Source organism: Coregonus lavaretus (genome assembly GCF_964263955.1).
Source record: "Coregonus lavaretus genome assembly, chromosome: 2".
Taxonomy (NCBI): domain Eukaryota; kingdom Metazoa; phylum Chordata; class Actinopteri; order Salmoniformes; family Salmonidae; genus Coregonus; species Coregonus lavaretus.
Genome location: NC_139989.1, coordinates 48,659,718 through 48,678,810, shown reverse-complemented (window position 1 = coordinate 48,678,810; position 19,093 = coordinate 48,659,718). Strand labels below are relative to the sequence as shown.

The following is a 19,093-nucleotide window of genomic DNA, read 5'->3' as shown; positions in this document are numbered from 1 at the left end:
GCCATTTTCATCCGCGGAGTTGATGACACATTGACCGTCACCGAGGAGTTCGTGGAGTTGGTGCCGATGACAGATACAACGACAGCAGCTGATATTTTCACTGCACTCGTCGGCGCGCTGGACAGGGTCGGAGTGGACTGGTCCCGCGCTGTCAGCCTGGCTACAGATGGTGCGCCCTCAATTATCGGGAAAAAAGCAGGCGTTGTGACAAAGTTCAGAGAGAAAGTGCAATCTGCAAATGGAGGACGTGATTTTTGGACTTTTCACTGTATTTTGCACCAGGAGGCTTTGTGTTGCAAGTCATTAAAGATGGATAACGTCATGAAGGTGGTCATCCAAACTGTTAATTTCATCCGATCCAGAAGCCTGAATCACCGTCAGTTTGACAGCCTTCTCAGAGAGAAAGACCACATCTATGGCCTGCCATACCACACTGAGGTAAGATGGTTAAGCCGAGGTGCTGTGCTGAGGCGTTTCTTTGATTTACGAGAAGAAATTGAACAGTTCATGGAAGAAAAGGGCAAACCAGTGTTCAAATTTAATTCCGCAGAATGGATGCAGGACCTTGCATTTATGGTGGATGTTACAGAGCACCTGAATAACTTGAACAAACAGCTGCAAGGGCGCAACAAAGTTGCCACGCAGTATTATGACAGTATTATGACAGCATTATGACAGCATACACCTGAGTGGCGCAGTGGTCTAAGGCACTGCATCGCAGTGCTAACTGTGCCACTAGAGATCCTGGTTCGAATCCAGGCTCTGTCGCAGCCGGCCGCGACCGGGAGACTCATGGGCGGCGCACAATTGGTCCAGCGTCGTCCAGGGTAGGGGAGGGAATGGCCGGCAGGGATGTAGCTCAGTTGGTAGAGCATGGCGTTTGCAACGCCAGGGTTGTGGGTTTGATTCCCACGGGGGGCCAGTATAAAAAATATATATATATGTATTCACTTAACTGTAAGTCGCTCTGGATAAGAGCGTCTGCTAAATGACTAAAATGTCAATTTAAAATACGTTCTTTCAAGTTGAAGCTGTCATTGTGGGAGATGCTACTCGCCGGTGGTGATGCAGCTCACTTCCCCTGTCTGAAAAATGTGTGCGCGACCCAACATGTGGCAGACATGAAGCGGTTCAAAGATAAAATAACGGGACTGTTAAGGGAGTTTGAGCAACGCTTTCAGATTTTTGGTGAACTGGAGAAAGACTTCAAAGTTTTTTGTTCGCCATTCACCGTGAATCCCTCTAATCTGCCCGTCAGCATCCAACTTGAAATAATAGACTTGCAGTGTGACTCGGATTTGAAGGGCAAATTTGCCGCAGCTGGCTTGGACACATTTTATCAGAATCTCTTGCCAGGTTACCCCAACTTGACAGCCCTCGCTGCAAAACGGTTGTGCATGTTTGGAACCACATATCTTTGTGAGCAAGTTCTCTGTAATGAGCATAAATAAAACAAAGCTGCGCTCAAGGCTCACGCACAAGCACTTGAATCACATCCTGAAGTTGGCTGCCACTCAGGATGTGACGCCTGATATTGATGCGCTGGTGAAAGCTAAAAGATGCCAGGTATCAGGAGTCAAATAAACTATGCAACCCCACTTAAAGTGCTGCATGAGACACCCTGATATAGTTCTGTGATCTGTGATATACTTCTGTGAATCACTGAGGCATTGTGTGTTTGTGTGTTGTTTGTCCTCAGAATTTCAAATAACTTGAGGTGTTTTATGATTAATAGTGATGTTGTGCTTTTGGACACACTGTCCTCAGGCTCCAGCTTTATGTTTATATGTTTTTATGTTGATGTGCTATTGTTTTTAATTGATTTTATTTTATTTGTATATTTAACCTATTCTTGACTCTGTGGTTGTTGCACTTGTTTGGGGAACAGGATTTCATTATTTGTATCTACATTTCTGCCTGAGTAATGACACCCTGATATAGTTCTGTGATCTGTGAAACAGTTATGTGAATCACTGAGGCATTGTGTGTTTGTGTGTTTTTTCTTTAGAATTTTCAAATAAACTTGAGGTGTTTTATGATTAATAGTGATGTTGTGCTTGTACTATTTTGGACACACTGTCCTCAGGCTCCAGCTTTATGTTTTATGTTGATAGTATTAAAACAAAGAAAACAATCTGAAGTTGTTGTTTTTAAGTTATATATACCATGATTTTACCGGTCCGGCCCACTTGGGAATAGATTTTCCTCCATGTGGCCCCTGAGCTAAAATGAGTTTGACACCCCTGCCGTAGACCAAGGGAGATGAAGCAACCTCCCCCTTTAAACTTTAAAGGGCAATTCCGCCACTTTTCAACATCCTATTCATAATCTCCAGCACCAAATCAGTGTCTACATATGTGAAAACAGTGCATTTCTATGATCTGTGGTTAAAAAGATATGAAGGTCCTAAAAAATGCTTCTCTGTGACATCACAGGGTAGGATTAAAAGAGAAATACAGTGCTTTCCTGCAACGAGTTTCAAGCCCAAGGGATGCTACTTTCTTGCTCCCCATGTCACTGCAAATGTCATAGTGTTTGAAAATCACTGTTTTTAAAAGGTTTAAACTTTTCATGATGTCATCGGTTAGAACTTTTTAACTTTATATTGTTTTCTACAAAACTTCTAAATATGCCATTTTCACATGTTGACACTGGTATTGTGCTGGAGATAATGAAAATGAGGTGAGGTAATGAAAAGTGGTGGAGTTACCCTTTAGCATTTTCACAAGTTATTGTTACTATAGGCTACAGTGGGGAAAAAAAGTATTTAGTCAGCCACCAATTGTGCAAGTTCTCCCACTTAAAAAGATGAGAGAGTCCTGTAATTTTCATCATAGGTACACGTCAACTATGACAGACAAAATGAGAAAGAAAATCCAGAAAATCACATTGTAGGATTTTTAATGAATTTATTTGCAAATTATGGTGGAAAATAAGTATTTGGTCAATAACAAAAGTTTCTCAATACTTTGTTATATACCCTTTGTTGGCAATGACACAAGGTCAAACGTTTTCTGTAAGTCTTCACAAGGTTTTCACACACTGTTGCTGGTATTTTGGCCCATTCCTCCATGCAGATCTCCTCTAGAGCAGTGATGTTTTGGGGCTGTCGCTGGGCAACACGGACTTTCAACTCCCTCCAAAGATTTTCTATGGGGTTGAGATCTGGAGACTGGCTAGGCCACTCCAGGACCTTGAAATGCTTCTTACGAAGCCACTCCTTCGTTGCCCGGGCGGTGTGTTTGGGATCATTGTCATGCTGAAAGACGCAGCCACGTTTCATCTTCAATGCCCTTGCTGATGGAAGGAGGTTTTCACTCAAAATCTTACGATACATGGCCCCATTCATTCTTTCCTTTATACGGATCAGTCGTCCTGGTCCCTTTGCAGAAAAACAGCCCCAAAACATGATGTTTCCACCCCTATGCTTCACAGTAGGTATGGTGTTCTTTGGATGCAACTCAGCATTCTTTGTCCTCCAAACACGACGAGTTGAGTTTTTACCAAAAAGTTATATTTTGGTTTCATCTGACCATATGACATTATCCCAATCCTCTTCTGGATCATCCAAATGCACTCTAGCAAACTTCAGACGGGCCTGGACATGTACTGGCTTAAGCAGGGGGACACGTCTGGCACTGCAGGATTTGAGTCCCTGGCGGCGTAGTGTGTTACTGATGGTAGGCTTTGTTACTTTGGTCCCAGCTCTCTGCAGGTCATTCACTAGGTCCCCCCGTGTGGTTCTGGGATTTTTGCTCACCGTTCTTGTGATCATTTTGACCCCACGGGGTGAGATCTTGCGTGGAGCCCCAGATCGAGGGAGATTATCAGTGGTCTTGTATGTCTTCCATTTCCTAATAATTGCTCCCACAGTTGATTTCTTCAAACCAAGCTGCTTACCTATTGCAGATTCAGTCTTCCCAGCCTGGTGCAGGTCTACAATTTTGTTTCTGGTGTCCTTTGACAGCTCTTTGGTCTTGGCCATAGTGGAGTTTGGAGTGTGACTGTTTGAGGTTGTGGACAGGTGTCTTTTATACTGATAACAAGTTCAAACAGGTGCCATTAATACAGGTAACGAGTGGAGGACAGAGGAGCCTCTTAAAGAAGAAGTTACAGGTCTGTGAGAGCCAGAAATCTTGCTTGTTTGTAGGTGACCAAATACTTATTTTCCACCATAATTTGCAAATAAATTCATTAAAAATCCTACAATGTGATTTTCTGGATTTTTTTTCTCAATTTGTCTGTCATAGTTGACATGTACCTATGATGAAAATTACAGGCCTCTCTCATCTTTTTAAGTGGGAGAACTTGCACAATTGGTGGCTGACTAAATACTTTTTTCCCCCACTGTATATGTTTTGGAACGCGGTAACAATTTATTTTTAGGACAAAAAATTATAATAATCCCCAACCACCAAGACGCACGGTGAAATGATGAAAACATCAGTAGCCTAAACGTCATTATAAGCACCAAGTGTGCTTGATAAATAGTGTAAATCAGCACTAAAGCAATAATGGCATTATAATGAATATGTGTCAATGACAGCAGTCAAATATAGTTAATTATTGTCAGCTCTTGTTTACATTGTGTGCATCTTCACACAGTGGCATCAGTTGGAGCATGTCCATGTCACATAAACAATGAAAGCTGGTGAGTGCATTGATGATGATGTTTTTTGCTTGAGATGTAGGGCCTGCTCTCTCAGTGATGACATTTTGTGCTGATAATCGGCCCGTAGCATTGTCACTGGCTTGTTCTAATCACTGTTTCATTTGGTGGTAGTGCGGGAACCTGTTCAGTGCGTCCCGTTCTGTCTTTTTAGTGCCTAGGCTTATGTTCAGGCTGAGGCTCAGAATCTGAAGAATAATCAGAGATGTCATGATTAATTTCTTCCCCACCATCTGAGTCGTTTTCATTCAGATTTTGTAGCAAAGCTAACTTAGCATGTGCATCCATTCGTGTTGGTCTTCTTGCCATTGTAAATTACGCACGCTCTCACTGTGTACTCCAAGTAGGCCAGAGTAGACTGATAAGACTGCTTGGATTGGTTGGACTGATACAGGGTTAGGGCTATTGCAGTGACAGTATTATGCTACAACAGCAGTCATGAGTCATGACCGCAGTATTCTCCTCTTATGCACTCTGGACATGTGTTGGTAGTACCCAAATCGCTAACGACCACAAGGTCGCTAATGGCCTGGTACTCAGGGCTCTATTGTCCCTCTAACCACTCTGACATCAATGCAAATGCAGTCGGAAATCACACCAAACACTTATCATCAAAACATTATCGTCCTTTTAAAACTCACCTCACTGTGATTGATCAATTTGAATAAAGAAGTTCAACAGCAGGTTGAAACTGAGTGGAAAACATGGTCATTGTGGATGTTGTTTCAAAGCCTAACACAACGAAATGGACAGTGCTTTCTAAGGTGATGATTAATTCAAAAGACCCATACGCATATTAGAGCTTATGCATAGGCCTATATATGAGCCAAAGCCCGCAAAAAAATAAAATAATAATCGGATTTTAAATAATGATTGGGCTGTTATAAAATACATAGCCTACCGCATATTACGCACGGCAGAAAAACATTTAAAAAATGTGCATAATGGTGCATAATTGGTCTAGCTAGGGCTGTGGTGGTCATTACATTTTGTCAGACGGTTATTGTCATGGAGGAGATGGAAATGCACGGTGGTGAGATATTCTGTAGCTAAAGGTAATGTCTCAGCCTATTAATTAGGAAAATATTTAAAAAAATCCCTATTTCTAGGCTATTCAAAATCCATGAGCCAACAGCATCGCCTAGGCCTAGATGTTTTCTCCCAGACTCATGGATAGAAAGTTTGGAGCGTAGCATAAGGTAACCAGTCCATCCAGTATGCATAATAATACAGTCCATACTCAAAGGCGATTTACTTTTATTTTATTCTGGAGAATAGGCTAATAGGGTACATACCATTTTGAGATTATAATTAGAATGGATCAATACAATAAAATGGCCCGCCCTGTTCTTCATTCACAATTGGTGATTACATAATTATGCAACATTCGCTTCCCTTCCCCCTTTCTCCCCATCATATTTTCATTTATTTAATCTGTTGTTATATGTGTGAAATTAGTTTCGGTATAGTTTAGGTTCAGTTTCGAGGCAATTATCGAGGTGATTATCAACTGGGCACAGCGCCATCAACTGTCAGTAGAAGGAGTGGAGCAGGCCCTAATGTCAGTAGAAGGAGTGGAGCAGGCCCTACTGTCGGGAGAAGGAGTGAAGCAGGCCCTACTGTCAGTAGAAGGAGTGGAGCAGGCCCTACTGTCAGGAGAAGGAGTGGAGCAGGCCCTACTGTCAGTAGAAGGAGTGGAGCAGGCCCTACTCTTCGGGAGAAGGAGTGGAGCAGGCCCTACTGTCAGTAGAAGGAGTGGAGCAGGCCCTACTGTCAGGAGAAGGAGTGGAGCAGGCCCTACTGTCAGTAGAAGGAGTGGAGCAGGCCCTACTGTCGGGAGAAGGAGTGGAGCAGGCCTTACTGTCGGGAGAAGGAGTGGAGCAGGCCCTACTGTCAGTAGAAGGAGTGGAGCATTCCCTACTGTCGGGAGAAGGAGTGGAGCAGGCCCTACTGTCGGGAGAAGGAGTGGAGCAGGCCCTACTGTCAGTAGAAGGAGTGGAGCATGCCCTACTGTCGGGAGAAGGAGTGGAGCAGGCCCTACTGTCAGTAGGAGTGGAGCAGGCCCTACTGTCGGGAGAAGGAGTGGAGCAGGCCCTACTGTTAGTAGAAGGAGTGGAGCAGTCCCTACTGTCGGGAGAAGGAGTGGAGCAGGCCCTACTGTCGGAAGAAGGAGTGGAGCAGGCCCTACTGTCAGTAGAAGGAGTGGAGCAGGCCCTACTGTCGGGAGAAGGAGTGGAGCAGGCCCTACTGTCAGTAGGAGTGGAGCAGGCCCTACTGTCAGTAGAAGGAGTGGAGCAGGCCCTACTGTCGGTAGAAGGAGTGGAGCAGGCCCTACTGTCGGGAGAAGGAGTGGAGCAGGCCCTACTGTCAGTAGAAGGAGTGGAGCATGCCCTACTGTCGGGAGAAGGAGTGGAGCAGGCCTTACTGTCGGGAGAAGGAGTGGAGCAGGCCCTACTGTCAGTAGGAGTGGAGCAGGCCCTACTGTCGGGAGAAGGAGTGGAGCAGGCCCTACTGTTAGTAGAAGGAGTGGAGCAGGCCCTACTGTCGGGAGAAGGAGTGGAGCAGGCCCTACTGTCGGAAGAAGGAGTGGAGCAGGCCCTACTGTCAGTAGAAGGAGTGGAGCAGGCCCTACTGTCGGGAGAAGGAGTGGAGCAGGCCCTACTGTCAGTAGGAGTGGAGCAGGCCCTACTGTCAGTAGGAGTGGAGCATGCCCTACTGTCAGTAGAAGTAGTGGAGCAGGCCTTACTGTTGGGAGAAGGAGTGGAGTAGGCCCTACTGTCAGTAAAAGGAGGGGCAGAGGGGGAAAACAATCTTGCTCTGCTAAATGACGTAAATGTAAATGTAATGTAAATGAAAACCATACAAAAAATGACATGCCCTCTTAAACCCCAGTTATGTTTGTGATATTAAAGATTCTAATTGCAACAGCGGGATGTATAGGGTTATTTAGGAAAAGTAAAGGACTGAGGGGGGCATGACTTAATTTGTATTTATTTTTATGAGCAGTCCAGATGACTGCTTTAGCGGTTCTAGTGTTGTCCTTCACAACCTTTTCAACTCCTCATGAGATAGGTGGATTCAGGGAATTGTTTTCTTCTTAGTCCCTCCCCAGTATGAGTGAATTAATTCAATCTTTGCTGACTGTAATGGGATCAGTAGTACTTCTACAGAGTGACAGAAAGGAGTTACTGACTGTTGTCACTGACCCCAAAAAGTTCCAGATGACAACAAAATGGCTGTGTGAAGTCATTACAGGCAATTTGGGACACCAGCAGTTTCAACTACTGACAGGGCAAATCACAATTTCCCATAAACACCCCCTTGACCCGGGGTGTTGTTTGTGTGTGTGTGTACATGTGCGTTTCAAAGCTCATCTCTTCTGCTGGTGTTAGTGTTGGCCCTCTGGCGTGCCGTGTCCGTGTGTGACCACACACTCCTCCAGGCCCATCTGCAGCGCTCTTTTATTTACATACCGTGGTGCTACTCCCCGTGCCAAGCTGGCCCAGGCTCCGAACCCCAGACTCCCCACTGGCTGAGCCAGAGCCGGACTGGGAAGACAACACATGGGCCTCAGGTTTCACTCCACTTCATCTCAAATGAAACCTTGGGAGCCTCAACTCTATTCAGCCTCATGCATTAGACCATGCATGTTGACATTCTTGTCAGCCATTAGGACATAGCTTGTTGGAGCCTAGAGGGCCAGGAGAGGAGGACAGGCCCAGATATGATGGGGAGAGAACAATCTTGCTCTTATCTGCGCTGCTACGTGTCTGATGTTGGTGTTATCTGCCTTTTCTTGTGTCCTGATAAGAGTGTGGCGTGAGTAAAGCTTCGGAGGCGTGGGGCAGCAGGTGTGGGCAGGCAGTTAGACGCTACAGTACAGCAGCGTACACATTCCTCTGTGGAGAGGCTGAAGTGTGTGAAAGGTCTGGATCAGTAGGGCACTGCTTAGGGCAGGAGGGGGCCCTTTTCCCCTTGTCCCCTTGCTCTGATCAGAATTCATTTTTGAAGGGATTGACACAAATGAGGCTACATGTTTACATTTTACATTTTAGTCATTTAGCAGACGCTCTTATCCAGAGCGACTTACAGTTAGTGAGTGCAGACATTTTTCATACGAACCCACAACCCTGGCGTTGCAAGCGCCATGCTCTACCAACTGAGCTACAGGGGACTAAGTAATTGCTCAGTTGCTTAAATAATGTTTTTCCCCTTTTTATGAAAGTGCATTTGTACTCTTTTAATAGGGGGGTTGTTTTTTGGTTACTTGATTGTGTGAGAAGCTGGTTGTCTGTGTCTGGTTCCTCTGTTGTGTACTAGAGGTGGTCCTGGTTTGCGTGTAGGCTGCATAATGAATTGTGAATGGAGCAGGAGGAACTCCCTGCTTCTCAGGCATTACTCTAAAGAGAGCCGGGGGAACGAGGGGAAAATAGAGTGCAGAAAAAAAGGGAGAGGTGGAGGAAGAGAGAGAATGAAAGAGAGAGGGAGGAGGAGTGTCGGTGAGATGGAGGAACACAGAGTTTAGGGAGAGAGAAGGTTTGCGAGCTTAGGGACCTCTCTCTCTATCCCTCTGTCTCCCTTTCTCCCTCCCCTGGGAGGGAGCTCACACAATGGCCTAAGCCTCCCGCTCTTTGGAACAATGGTCTTGGGAAAGGAAGTGTAGAAGGGGCCCAGCTCAAGTCCCTGCTTTGTTTCTGAGAGCCCCCCCCCGTGTCACAGCCAGATTGCAACGAAACGCCCCTAAGGTCACTCACACACTCCTACACCTCCGGTTCCTGGTCACACAGCTAGTGCTTCCTCACGGTGCCTCCAGTAAAACTCTGGCCCCCTCTGATCACCCCCATACACCACCCCCAGGAGGTGGAGGTGATGGCGCGAACCGGAAAACTGCCTCACAATACGAGGTACATTCCTCCCCTGAGAAAAACAACACATAAACAAAGTGGACCACCAGAGGCCCGGGAGGTGAACTGAGATGGGCTTGTCTCTGCCCGGCCGAGTGTGAGTGTGTGCCGTTTCACTGTGGTCTTCAGCAATGGGGTCCTATCATGTGCCAGGACAGTGTGCACGGTGGGAAAATACCATGCAGAAAGAACAGTCATGGACACGAGATGGAGAGAGAGGAAAATCAGCCACACCTATCTTACCCCTGAAGTGTTCTTAACCTTGTGTTCTTAAAGGCCAGATAGTTTGGACTCCTATGTGTAGCTGCGTATACTGAAGTAAAATGGGGTAGTCTGGCATGGAGACTTCTGAGGAGGGGTGATGACCATATTTCAAAAAAATGCTTGCTTACCTTAGAAGGAAGCACCCAGCCTTCACTTTCCCCTCCCTACTCTCTCTCTCTGACAGCACTTCCCCTTATAGTTTGAGTGCGAGAGTTCCTGAAACTGTGGCTCTGATTGCTGAGGGATTTTCCCGCTCTTTGGCATGGAGGCAGGTGTTCAGACAGGAAGTGGATGTGAAGAGTGAGCAGCAGCACAAGGGGCCTCAAGACACAGCAGTGAGAGTACTGCTTCCTATGATGTAACCAGGCAGGTGCAGCTTTGCAGGTGTTCTTAGCACCAGGAACAGGTAGGTGTTGATAAATGTGTGGGCCTCCTGCTGCCAAAATGCTATAAAGGTCAATATCTAGCTCCAGAGAGGGCTAGCCACCAGGCAAACTGAGGACCTAACTTTATCCAGCGGACTTAGCAGTGTGCGATGACTTTTCTCCACATGTAACTGTTGATTTGAGGAAAGCTAAGTAAACAAATAAAACCGATCTTTGTTGAAATTTGTGGCTGTGGTCCACTCTGGCAGCGCTGCCTCTAGACGTGGGGAATAGCCACTCTGACGCCTCACAGTGCCGTTTAAAAACGTCAGGGATCTGGGAACTGGCCAAGGGAACGGCCTCCTTTGTGTGCGACCCTGTCATTGTTCCAGAGCTCAGATAAGGCAAAAAAAAAACACCCCAGCACTCCGCTGTGACTGTTCCTGTCCCCATTTACTCAGCAGATAAGGCCCTATTCCCACTACGAGATATGAAGGAGAGTGAGGAGCGGGGTGGCGAAAAGATAATTCTGCTTTTCAATTCACATTACATACTTGCTTTACTGTACCTTTCGTTGTGGCTGGCAATGCGACATTTTTGGTCCGCAGCTCAAATTTACCGTAAATATCACAGTAGCCACAAGCCAGTAAGCAAAAACTATTCAACAGTGACAAACTTTTATTCTTAAACATATTACACTATTGAATAATGCAACCAAAACATATTTTACTCTTGAATAATGCAACAATTCACAGCATGTATGGGCAGACAATTAAAGGGTAGGAAGGATGAGTTTTTACTCACCAAAGTAACAACACAGTGTTGTCAAAGACTTAGAAACTTAGTTGTAGTCATGATCTGGTTACCTATAACTACAAATATTGTTATGTTTTTGTGTTATTACTTATGAACTTATTTCCAGATATCTTCTAAACTACCCACAATGCACTATTTCTCAACATCATATGGAGAATCTACCCTGTTCTACCGAGTTCGTATGCTAGCTCGGTAGCTAGTTCAAGCTGGCTAATGTTAGCATCCTCATGCTCTTCAGACTTTGGCTGTGTTATCTAGTGGGAACCCGTTAGCACGGCATGCTCTGGTGCTTTCTTGCCGTGGGTTCAAAACGAAAGAGAAAATGATACCTGCTTGATCTGTAGTGCCTCGTCTGTTCTCCTTTTTGTTTTGTCAACTTTTCGGCATGTTCTCTATGAAGTAACCTACAGGAGTTTTGTAACTTGTTCCATCTTGGCTTAGTGCTAGCACGCTAGCTGACATCTGGAATCTAGCTATTGTAATTCCCTCACTGACTCTCCCTCAGCCCGGTGAAGTGCCCGCCTCCCCCTCGCTTTTGTATCTAACTCAACCTGCACTCTATTAAAAGTTTTACCATCGGATGGGCCTCAGCCATCAATCTGTAAGTCTCTACTGTCTCTTTGCTTTTGGTCTGCGGTTATGTTTTTGTTGTGTTCTACCTGGTCTCCAGTTGTTGGGCTCTGGCTTGGTGGTTGGCTAGGCTGGCTAGGCTAATAGCTAGTTGGCTAAATAGTTAGCTGGCTGGCTAGCTTGCTGGCAAAAATAACTGCATATAGCTAACATTCTTTGATAATATTCTTTGATAACTGGTTAGATGGCATTATGCATTTCCAAAACGTTGGTTTACTTTAATTTAGCTGTTGATAGCAAATATCTGATTCAAGCTGTGCTAATGTAACGTTAGCTGGTAGGGCTAAGGTTAGCGGGATAGTTGGCTAGCAACCTTGCAAGTTGATTTGTAACAACAAATTCATAAAGTATTTGCTTGTAAGTTCCCTGAAAATGTAATTGAAACCAGTAGTCATGAGTGCAAAATATTTGGTTTCATTTGATGTTATTACTGTTGGACTTGCTGGGTAATCCATATTACATCCCACCCTTAGAAAAACATTTTCCGACATGACTTCGGCATTCTTCGGAATTCTGATGTAATAACTCTAAAAATAGAAAAGTGAAGTGTATCTTTACATTGGGACTTTCAATGCGTATACTAATGCAAATCCATATGTTACATGTGGTTCCGTTTATGCTACCTACCCTTTAAAGGGTTTATTTTCTCATCTGTGGAGATGGGCTTCCATAGTTTTACGTGGCTCAGTGCAGCCAGGATGGGCATTTGTCATTTTTTGACTCTTCGAGTACTCACTTGATTTTCTTTGGAGTTCTCCCCCAAATTTTTTAGAACAGAAGTCCCGCACTGGAAAAAAATATGTGCGCATTTATCATAACCATTACAGATAACAAATTCTAATTGCCTTCAGAAAGTATTCAAACCCCTTGATTTTTTCCACATTTTGTTACGTTACAGCCTTATTCTAAAATGGATTAAATCGTTTTTTTTCCCTCATCAGTCTACACACAATACCCCATAATGACAAAACAAAAACGTTTTTAGACATTTTAACAAATGTATAAAAAACTGAAATATCACATTTGCATAAGTATTCAGACCCTTTTACTCAGAACTTTGTTGAAGCACCTTTGGCAGCGATTACAGCATCGAGTCTTCTTGGGCATGACGCTATAAGCTTGGCACACCTGTATTTGGGGAGTTTCTCCCATTCTTCTCTGCAGATCCTTTCAAGCTCTGTTAGGTTGAATGGGGAGCATCGCTGCACTGCTATTTTCAGGTCCGGGCTCTGGCTGGGCCACTCAAGGACATTCACAGACTTGTCCTGAAGCCACTCCTGTGTTGTCGGGGTCCTCTGTAGCTCAACTGGTAGAGCACGGCGCTTGTAACGCCAAGGTAGTGGGTTCGATCCCCGGGACCACCCATACACAAAAAAGTATGCACGCATGACTGTAAGTCGCTTTGGATAAAAGCGTCTGCTAAATGGCATATTATTATTATTATTATTATTATTGTCTTGGCTGTGTGCTTAGGGTCGTTGTCCTGTTGGAAGGTGAACCGTCCCCCCAGTCTGGAGCAGGTTTTCATCAAGGATCTCTCTATACTTTGCTCCGTTCATCTTTCCCTTGATCCTGACTAGTCTCCCAGTCCCTGCCGTTGAAAAACATCCCCACAGCATGATGCTGCCACCACTATGTTTCACCGTAGGGATGGTGCCAGGTTTCCTCAAGACGTGACGCTTGGCATTCAGGCCAAAGAGTTCAATCTTGGTTTCATCAGACCAGATAATCTTGTTTCTCATGGTCTGCGTCCTTTAGGTGCCTTTTGGCAAACTCCAAGCGGGCTGTCATGTGCCTTTTACTGAGGCGTGGCTTCCGTCTGGCCACTCTACCATAAAGGCCTAATTGGTGGAGTACTGCAGAGATGGTTGTCCTTCTGGAAGGTTCTCCCATCGCCACAGAGGAACTCTGGAGCTCTGTCAGAGTGACCATCGGGTTCTTGGTCACTTCTCTGACACAGGCCCTTCTCCCCCGATTGCTCAGTTTGGCTGGGCGGCCAGCTCTAGGAAGAGTCTTGGTGGTTCCAAACTTCTTCCATTTAAGAATGATGGAGGCCGCCGTGTTCTTGGGGATCTTCAATGCTGCAGAATTTTTTGGGTACCCTTCCCCAGATCTGTGCCTTGACACAATCCTATCTCGGAGCTCTACGGACAATTCCTTCGAACTCATGGCTTGGTTTTTGTTCTGACATGCACTGTCAACTGTGGGACCTTGTATAGACAGGTGTGTACCTTTCCAAATCATCAAATCAATAGAATTTACCACAGGTGGACTCCAATCAAATTGTAGTAACATCTGAAGGATGATCAATGGCAACAGGATGCACCTGAGCTCAATTTCGAGTCTCATAGCAAAGGGGCTGAATACTTATGTAAATAAGGTATTTCTGTTTTTTATTTTTAATACATTTGCAAAAATGTCTAAAAAACTGTTTTTGCTTTGTCATTATGGGGTATTGTGTGTAGACCGATGAGGAAAATGTTTTATTTAATCCATTTTAGAATAAGGCTGTAACATAACAAAATGTGGAAAAAGGGAAGGGGTCTGAATACTTTCCGAATGCACTGTATATTCAGTCAATAAAAAAACTAATGCCAGTTAAGATTAGTTTATTGAAACCGGATTATTAACTGGTTATATTATATCGTGCAACACAATCTTCAAAAACGCAGTAACCTCAGCTGAGGCGATTCCTTGTAGAAGCATGTGGCTGTGCAATGGCATAGCCTTGTTTTCTTAATTTATCAGACAATATGCTCTTATTTCCAGAGCCCTTATCACAGCCAAGACACAACTAATTATATAGTTTAAAAAAACATGCTGTAATACAACAGAATAAAATAAAACAGAATATTTTTCCAAATGAAGAAGTGATGCGCATCTAGTGTCTGGAAAAGTTATTCTCAAAGAGTGGTCATTTGAAACTGTGTAAATTTGTCGAGTTGAAATAAAAAAAATTCAGGGTTACAAACCAAAATCTGTCTTCTTTTCGATATACAGACGTTCTATTTAGTTTATTCTGCCTGTTCTCTGGAATTTTCTAAATAGAATAACAATTCCACATTGAACATTGCATGGGGATGAATTACGGCCATGACATCTGTTTGGTGAGTAGGCCTAGGCTTAATGATTCTGATGAAAATATGCTTTTTGTCTTTATCAAACTAATGTTTTAACATATTTTCACTGTCTATGTTTAGGGGGGTTATAGCCTAGGCTAACCAATTCTAAATGGAACTAGCAGTTCGCAAAGTAGCCTAAGCAGAAAATAGACAGGACACAATTATTCCAAAATTGCAGCTCGTTGTTGGAAGACATATTTCCCTACTTCAGTCAACCAGTCTATTTAGAATTTGTGATAAAACTGACGTCATTTGGAAAGGGAATGTAGCTTGTGTATCCCATCAGTTAGGTACGTTTTTATAGGCATTTATTTATGTAGGCCTAACAGGAGCTTGTGTGTGCACTCAGCACACGTGTGTAGAGGGAGCGGTCGGAACCCAATTGAGTGAGTGAAACAAGGAGCGTAAAGGGAATTTAGGGAGCAGAAATGTGTGACGCTTGGCTTGGTTTCTTTTTTGTTGTGTTCCGCAAATGCACATGTACAAATTGAACATTAGTGTCAAAGCAAAAGAACATTGTCTTCAATAACTTTTTTTGACCAAATAGTTTTACAGTATAAAAAAAAAAATAATCTCTGGTTAAAGATCGAGTTTTGACGTCCGTTCGAATACTCAATTACTCATACTCATCCCTAGAATGTAGCAGGCTGTTACTGCAATTCCAGGTAAAAACTCAATAAAACGAGCCTCAAACATTATACATTTCAGCTGTTTCAAAAAATTTGCTCTGCTATTACCATTTATACTGTAGGAGTGTTGGCTTAACGAGACAATTCTGTTTGCACTGCCCTGTTTCAAGGGGGGCAACTGTTTGGCGAGTGTCGTGCGCTACCTCTGGAGGTAGCGGTCGAGTTGTAGCAAGTACGCAAGTTTACAGTTGAGTAATATGTGTAGCGGACGGTATTTGTACGAAAAGTGTAGTAGGTGTTAAGAGGCTCTAAGGCGCTGCAGGTCCCGTCCCGTTCCTTCCTTAGCCAAACTACATGCAGCTTCCTGTGTTCCAGTGCCAGGCCTGTGAGAGCCTGAGGAGCACAGCAGAGCTGTGAAGTCGCTGGAATCCACCAGCCTGATTGTGGACCCGGGGTTTCCGGTGACACACTTGAGTCTTCAAATGGTGCGGTCGGATCAAACACTGATACTGTCTCAGATACTAAACAATCAGGCCTCCATAACGCGAGGGGAGGAAAGGGCTTTCTTCTGCCCTTTAATCATCCAAACAAGATGTTTCCTCGCTGACTAGCTGAATCCACCTAAGGGGCAGCTACCGAGGAGGAAGATGGCCAGCTGTTAAACCACTACTGTAGTAGATCTAATTTGTTACTATTTGAGTATAATATATCCTCAAAAACAATGAAAGATATGTGAACAGAGGGGTAAAGGGATGTATAATCATCTTGGCAGTGGTCCTCTTTATTTACTGGTTTATTGAGTGATGCCAGTCACAGTAACTCCTGTTATTGCGACAGGCGGATACCATAGTAGTGATTTTATTTTATTTTAGTGTTGGACCAAAACCAGCCATGCAGCCATTCAAAACCATACTAAACAGCCATATGGATTTACTCACAATTAATCTGGAAGATGTAGACGTGGCGTTTAAAAAAATGTCCTTTAAAGCCATCAGGGTTTCTTTATTGCAACTTAAAGCTTGAATCTCAGGAATGAAGTCATAAATGGCAGGAATATGGCGGACTGCTGGCGTTTTTCACAGACCAGTTTTCGACAAGGCCTACTTTTGAAAGCTCTTTCTTCTATAACAGAGCTGGTCCTGCCTCACATTTTGGATGGATAATGGTGGCCTGGTCTCTGTTCTACACCACAATGAGTGCAGAAAGAAAATTATGACCTAAACTTTTGTATGTTTATTGCCTGGACGTAAGTGTAGTCATTTGAGCCCCAGAAACAAAATGGATTTCTGAGGCGTTGCCTGCTCTTTTATGAAATAACATATAATCATAGTTTTGATTCTCATAGTGGTTGTCTAATTTTAGTCTGAGATTTTACAACAGATTCTGTTTCTGCCAGTCGCACCAGAGGCACAGGCTGCGACTTGAATTCATGAACTTGTTCCAAGACATAATTCTCAAATGTGCAGACTTTAGCAAAATCTCCCTTTTGCCCAGCATTCTTGCGGCACCAAACCTATGGTACGTTATACTTTCAGCTTAAATTAAAAAAATATATAGAGTCCTCAAAACGTTGTAACCGAACAGGCAGCGCTTTCCCCCCTCTCCATAAACTACCTTAAAAATAACTTTTAACAAATGTGCAGCAGGTGAAAGCTTCAATGGGCAATTTGCTGCAATAGTTAGCATCAGCGACTGGTTCCTGTAATGAAGAGAAGGCCAGGCAGCCTGTGCTGTCAGTCACAGAGAGGAGTTTGATGTCAGTGTGTGTTTGTTACACGGCCAGCAAAGTGTTCTGAAAACCTTTTTGGAGGGGGGATTGTGTTCCCATGACTTGACTGCGACAAGCAATGTTTAATACATCTAATTAATTATGGAATTGAGGTCATAATCAAAGAGCCACAGAGATCCCCAAAGGGAAACTAGCTGTGGAGCAGAGATCTGGAATAGACGCTCACTTCAAAGCACTTGTTTTGGGGCTGTTGAGGCTACCTTGGCCTTGCTCGCCTCCTGCTCAGACATAATGAGCAGTAGTAAGACTGGGGCTGTCGCCATGTCTCCACACCGTGGGTGTATCCAGTGTCTGGGACTTCTTTCCCAATCGGTTCTGTGTTAACCCCCTGTGGCCTGCCCTTTGACCTCGCTGAACTCATAGCAAACAGTGACCCTCACAGCGGCTGACCCACCTTCACAGACGCCATGGGAGACTAGAACACAAGTGCAGACTCTATCTATCTTATGACCAGCTGACATGGATGGAGCGCTGCCTCACAGACCTCTATTACTATTACAGCAGATGACAAACGCGTAGTGTCTGACATTAAACTGTATGATGACTACTGTGTCTGCCGCTGGTTGGGATGATTCATAGTCTCAATGACCTTGCTGTGAAATGAGTGACTATTTTCAGCTCATGGACGATGACTGTGGCATCACAATGACATGCTGATTGAATGCAGGGCATGAGCTGCATGACTCTACAAAGCACAGACTTGTTTGGAATTCACAGAGTTGATAAGAATGCTCTCCTCCTTATCACATGCAACTGGTGAGTCTGTGCTTATGTTAGGAGAAATTGCTGTATGAAAGATGTCAAAGAGACCTGGGGTGTCAGCAGGGCCAGTGAAATACACAAGGGAACGACCTTGCCATTGGTCGATCACGTCTTGGGAGGGCAGGAGATGTCTCCATCAGTTTAGTTGACAGGTCTGGACGTTGCCCATAGCGACTGTAGTGACTATTGGCACATTTCCAATGAGGATTTACCCCAGTGTGTTGCCCAAAAGGCTCAGACTTTTCTGTTACCATCTACGTGGGCCGGCACCCTTGTCTCACTAGGCCATGGCTCGAGCGGACCTGCTCTGACTTGGAGCCATGGTAAAGCCCTGGGTGCTTTTCAGCTGGCATTTACATAGCAATGGCTAACTGTGAACTTTAACACCTTCTCACAAAGCCACAGTCTTCTTTAAATGATGCATAGGTTGTTGATTCTGCCACAAGTCTTTAGTGTCAAACTCCAGATGGAAACAGAATAACTAGAGCTTACATTAACATAAAACACTGGCAGCACCCTGGTGTGGGGGTAACTCCAGATGGAAATAGTGCCCTCTAAGCTCATCACTAAGCTAAGGATCCTGGGACTAAACACCTCCATCTGCAACTGGATCCTGGACTTATAATAATAATAATATAATATGCCATTTAGCAGACGCTTTTATCCAAAGCGACTTACAGTCATGCGTGCATACATTTTTGTATATGGGTGATCCCGGGGTTCGAACCCACTACCTCGGCGTTACAAACGCCGTGCTCTACCAGCTGAGCTACAGAGGACCACTTCCTGACGGGGCGCCCCCAGGTGGTAAGGGTAGGTAACAACACATCTGCCACACTGATCCTCAACACGGGGGCCCCTCAGGGGTGCGTGCTCAGTCCCCTCCTGTACTCTCTGTTCACCCATGACTGCATGGCCAGGCACGACTCCAACACCATCATTAAGTTTGCCGACGACACAACAGTGGTAGGCCTGATCACCGACAACGATGAGACAGCCTATAGGGAGGAGGTCAGAGACCTGGCCGTGTGGTGCCAGGACAACAACCTCTCCCTCAACGTGACCAAGACAAAGGAGATGATTGTGGACTACAGGAAAAAAAAGAGGACTGAGCACGCCCCCATTCTCATCGACGGGGCTGTA

At 44.6% G+C, this 19,093-nt stretch overlaps 1 protein-coding gene across 1 annotated transcript in view; it reads left to right on the top strand.

Annotated features, from left to right (window-relative positions):
- caskin2 (CASK interacting protein 2) overlaps positions 1-19,093 on the top strand; it is an 80,729-nt gene that overhangs the window by 21,189 nt on the left and 40,447 nt on the right. The window lies entirely within an intron of this gene.